We start from the raw sequence: 6262 nt of genomic DNA, 5'->3' as shown, positions 1-6262 counted from the left end.
TAACAACATGCTGTAAAAGTGGGAGTAAGTGAACTCAAAGAAAGCACAGACAAGGGATGATATACTCCGTACATGCCTCTGTACTCCACTGAGTCAATCCACACTACACAAATTCGTCACGATCAGCTCCTGTCTACCGCCTACTATGAGGTTCAGGGGAGTTGCCATTTGAGAAACACTTACTAGGGATTTCTTCTGGGGTCGGCATCCTGTACGTGCCAGACACTCGAATTCATCCGTTCCCTGAAGTTCTTTGTCACTTTAACGCCCCCTTGAAACAAATATCACCCTAGGGAGCCGCCAATGCCCACGCTGATAACCGCTGATTTGTTTATGGATCTACACCCATATGTACATGCATACATACATATATATGTGTGTACACACGTGCATGTACGTATGTATGCACACACACACACACACACACACACACACACACACACACACACACACTGATCAATCGTGGCATCCCAAACAAAAAATATTTTGGGACGTAGTCAGGAGCTCTAATATAAGCAAAGTAAAGGCCCATAAGTTTTTTCTTTGCTCGCAGTTCCATCGAACAAGGAATGCTTTCTCTACCATTTGTCAAGTAGAACTAAACTTCTACCAGACACTATTATATATATATATAAATATATATTTATATTATATATAAATGTATATATATATTTGTATATACACACATGTATATATATATACATAAATATGCACACATATCTCTATTTATGCATGTATGTCCGTATGTTTATATGCATGCAAGTTTACACATTTCTGTATGGACGATTCGTAACAAAAACTATATTGGCGTCACAGTGATAGGTTTGCGGCGCCGAGCCCGTCGCAATTTGAGAAAACCCCAAAACGCCGATTTTGTATTTTGTACCAATACCGTTACGCTGTGAGTCGCCAGTTGTTTGCGCCATGTGAGGGTATAGATTTCCCGTCGAATCTGTGCTGCCCCATTTTTATTTTTTTGTTTTTGTTTAATTCCCGTAGCGTCGACATTGTACCGGGCACTAGGTGGGGGTTTGTGCAGCGTCAGAGAGGATTGGCGAGAGCTACACTTTGCAACGGGAAATATTGCCAGACACGGTCGCACAAATAAACAAACGGGTTCAACGCTTGTTTAAGATTCGTTGTGAGCGCGTGTGTGTTTGTTTTAGCGGTGATCCTATTTGCAGTGATAGGTGTATTACCTACTATGGGCATTAATTATACCAGTCAATCGGTCTATATATGCATTTATAAATATATATACATATATATGCAGATACCTACACTCACACACAATATATTGAAATATATATACTGTGTATATATTTATACATATGTGTACATATGCATATGTATTGATATGCATGTATGTATGTGTTCATATATGTAGATAGATATCCCTCTACACATATGAATGGAAATTTTGACATATATACATATATGTATATATACTTATACGTATATATATACACATATAGATATATATGTATATATACCTACATAAATGCTTATGTGTATGTATATATACACTAATGCACTCAAACACACATTTACATACGTATACATACAAAGATACCCCAACAATACTCAGACACGCACCGAGACTAACATACATATTGGCATTTATGCAAACAACAAAAGGTATATTCCTATGACCTCAGCTTTTACGGGACAGATAAAATTTTATTTGACAACATTCAAATGAAGTACCATTCTACGCGGCTAACGAGGGTACTGTTGTTAATAGGGTAGCTTATCTGACAAGTTGCTCGTTAACATCGTACGGATTACTGCCTCCAAGGACTGCCGGTTAGATTGCAACGCTCTTCAGCGCTTGTAACGACCATTCAACAGTTAAAAGTATTCGAGGTTTGGAGGTTCGGAAGGACTGTTGGTGCGTTGAGTGGGGGAAGGGGAGGGAGAGGGGGAAGGGGGAGAGGGGAAGGGGGAGAGGGGGAGGGGAAAGGGGAGGAAGGAGAGGGAGAGGGAGAAGGATGGAGGAATGGGGAGGGGGAAGGAGGAGGGGGAGAGCGAGAGGGGGAAGGGGATGAAGGGGAGGGGCTATGAACGCTGCCATTGTTATTGTAATGGCATTTCATCAATACTTTTTCCTTATAGTCTGCCTCTATTATTGGGCATTTTTCGTATTATGTCTATGAATATTCAAAGACTGTTATCATTCATAGCGTGTACTCGAGGTCTGCTAATCGAAAACTCACCTGACATTACCTAAATACAGTAAACTAAAGACCTAGTAAAATTAATCAAATAAATAAAAGCAAATAGAAAAAACAACAACAAAAAACAAAAAAAGGAAAACAACAACATTAAAACAAAAAAAAATAATCAAACAAACTCATCTGAGAGCAAAGCCTAGAGATAACTGCAGCGAACTAAGATTCATGCCCCCACCTCGTCCTTCGTGTGAGTGCGAGAGAATTATGATCATTACTGGATTTTGGATTAGACGCACGAGATAGTTTGGGATCAACGCCGCCCCGTGTTATCTGAGACGGGCCGCACCGGTAGTTATAGTCAGGTAATTTAAGAGTGAACATTGTAGCGCCGGGGTAATTAAGCGTGCAGGAGCCTCTGCACAGACAGCCTTGTTAATTGCAGTAAATCGAGACAACAGCTCATGTTTGTTAATGAGGTTTCCCTCTGCGAGCTGCAAATGTCGAAAAGGTAATAAAAGGTGGCCGTTGCGTTTCAACCTAACAGCTCGTGAGGTTTATTAGCCCTTTACGGGATGGTGTGACGTGTTTCATGATATATATGTATGTATATATATATATATATATATATATATATACATATATATATATGTATGTGTGTGTGTGTGTGTGTGTGTGTGTGTGTGTGTGTGTGTGTGTGTGTGTGTGTGTGTGTGTGTGTGTATGTGTGTGTGAGTATATATATATATAAGCATACAAATATATACACACACATACATATATACATGTATGTATATATATGTATGTATGTATGTATATGTATACATACACATGTATACGCAAATGTGTGTCTATCAATCTTTCTAATTATATATATACATATGCAATATATACACGCATATACATATATGTGTGTGTGGGTGGGTGTATTTACGCATATATTTGTATATGTATATGTATATATAATGTATGTATATGCATGCATAATGGATAATGGGTGTATTTACGCATATATTTGTATATGTATATGTATATAATATATATACATATATATGTGTGTGTGTGTGTGTGTGTGTGTGTGTGCGAGTGTATGTACACACACACACACACACACACACACACACACACACACACACACACACACACACACACACACACTCACACTCACACTCAAACGCACGCATGCACGCCCCCTCCCCCCCCCACACACACGCACACATACACGTTGATATATACTGTAGAGAGAAATAGATATAATGATAAATATATCCAACTATATGTTTATATAATTTAGTGACATCTTATGCAATAACAAGATTATCATAATTGCTCTTTGAAAATATCTGCAGGTAAACACCTTTTTCTTGGCGGGGGGGGGGGGGGGGGGGGGGCGTGCATGCGTGCGGGCTTTTTAATAATATATAAAAAAGGATGATTTTAGTTGATGAAGACAGACAGAAACGCGTGTTGGCTAGACTGCATTGCAGCAGCAGGCAGAAGGTAGCATGTTCCGTTTATGCAAACGAGATATTACAACTTCAAAGCTTTACAAGAAATATTGCCAAATTTCGACAGACTTTCCCCTGTGATCAAACTGATTCACACAATCTGTAAAGTTTGGAAATATCACCTTTGTCTCCACCACAAAAAAAGAAAAGTAAAAATGACCCGGAATCTCCTTCCTTTATAATATTGACATAAACAAAAGAAAGAATTCCACTTATACATCGTTCATAAATAATACGCATGCACTTGTGCACTTATTTCATGAATGCATTTGTTATCTCCCCCCCCCCCCCCCCCCCCTCTCTCTCTCTCTCTCTCTCTCTCTCTCTCTCTCTCTCTCTCTCTCTCTCTCTCTCTCTCTCTCTCTCTCTCTCTCTCTCTCTCTCATTATTCCTCCGTCACGGTCCGAGTGAATCAAGGATGTCAAAAAAATGTACATTTTGTCCGACGTGGGATTTGCTTAAACACAATCTCTAATGTTAATACAACAGCCGTAGTATCTTGAAACTAGTAACGCTATCGCATTTTAACATCAATTATATTAGACCATGAAAAAAAGAATATAGATTGATTTTTGTTTTTTCTTCAAAAACTGAACCCTGACTTCTTAAAGAGACAACCAAGGGAAAAAAGAACATTTTAAATCAGTTATATTTGTCTAAATTCTGTAGCAACTATGAAGAAAAAAAATTATTGGACTTCTTATTTAAACTTAAGTTTGACTTCTTAAAACGTAGAGCCAGATGAAAAATAAAACAAATATATCGGAAAGTACCCGAATGAACAGTAAACACTGTACACCATCACTTGAAATCTAATAAAACTTTTTGAATGGACGCTCACAAAAACATTTATTCTACCATTAACCTGTCAACCACGCCAGGGAGGTAGATTTCGACTCTACAACTTCTATGTTTGAAACTTACCAGTGAAAAGTATTTGAAGAAATGACCATAAAATACACATTAAGACCATTTTCTTGTCGTATGTGTATGAGTGCGAGCGCGAGTGTATGTGTTTGTGTGTATTTGTGTGTGTGTGTTCTTGATATTTTGGTTTTTACTCATTTATCTTTCCAAATGACCAATTTTCCCCCTGATCCCGTTCCTTTGTTTCCATTTATCATATTCTCTCGATATTGCCTGCGGCGCGTCATCAGTAACAGGTATAATAGTCACCTACAGCGGTTTTCGTAATTCCCTCTCCAGCTCCCTGTACTCTTCGTTTCTTATCCTCCGTCTCTTTCGCTTTTAATCTCGAAGCTGACGGCACAGGTATATACTTATTTTGATGATAATAATAATAATAATAAAATTGCTATTCTTATTATTATTACTATTATCTTTACTTTTTGTTATTGCTGTTATCATAATAAATATTACTGTTATTATGATTATCATAAATATTAATGTTATTGTCATTGTTATAAATATTATTATTGTTATTATTATTATTGTCATTGCAGCTGTTATTATTATTATTTAATGATTTTTTTTTTTTTTTTTTTTTTTTTTTTTTTTTTTTTTTTTTTTTTTTTTTTGCCATTAACCTTTCCCGTCTCCAAATTACCTTCCATGATACCATTTCATGTAACTCTTTCCGGATTTTTACTTGCACTTGCAATTCTAGATTTTCCAAATGCTCCTTGTTATCTATTTCCTACAGTTTTACCTGTTGTCATTGTCTTCTAACTACCATCTTAAGTTAATTCTGAAATTATTCCTTTTCTCAATATCATGAGTCAAAAGTCTTCTCGAAATTATGCTTTCAGTAGCTTATATCTAAAGCCTGGTCTCATGTAGTTCAGATTGACATTCGTATGAAAGTCTTCTTATTACTGTTCGTGGGTGATTTCCAAGCTAGATTTTTTTTTTTTCTGTTCTCTGAAGTATTGTTTATGTACTATTTTCGTCGCCCAAGCTTGCTATGATTTCTGCGTCCTCTATCTGCTTCCTTTTGTACTCTACCGTTCTTATTGTCATCCAGGGTTTTGATATTACCTTTAATACTGGGGTTTTTAGTATCGTCTCATTGTTCTGCCTTATATAACACTCCAGGCTGTTTGTTTTTCGTTCTCCATACACTCCTTGCAACTAATAACCCTCTCTCTCCTTTGTGCTCTGGTACGTACATTTTTCCAGCGTCACTTTTCGATGCAGCAATTTGTACAATGTTCCCACTTTCCAAGTTTGACCAGTCAGTGTCTTCCCGTTCTCTCTCTTTTTTTTAAGTAGGGTACACAAATATTGCTTAAACCTTTCCCGGCCAAGGTAAATATCATGTAAACTTCAATAGGGTCTGAAGATGGCGTCCCAGCGTCACCAATGTTTTACAAAACATTATGCAGTTCTCTCTGGCTAATAAGAGTTTAGTGTCCACCCGCGCCATGACGTCACGGCATTTTATGATGCCCTAATATACAATTAGTGAATTTATAGCTTTGTCAACCTCGGACAAACACATACAATCATACACAATATACACAGGTGTACACACATACATGTAGACCCGTGGTATTTTATGTTTGAGTTTATTGACTTTTTTCTTTCATTTCAGTTTTCGACTGAGACTTACAGCCGCCGTGA

The sequence above is a fragment of the Penaeus chinensis genome, chromosome 33 (assembly GCF_019202785.1).
Source record: "Penaeus chinensis breed Huanghai No. 1 chromosome 33, ASM1920278v2, whole genome shotgun sequence".
In the NCBI taxonomy this organism is placed as follows: domain Eukaryota; kingdom Metazoa; phylum Arthropoda; class Malacostraca; order Decapoda; family Penaeidae; genus Penaeus; species Penaeus chinensis.
The sequence above is the reverse complement of the archived record's forward strand: the minus strand, read 5'-3'. Positions refer to the sequence as shown.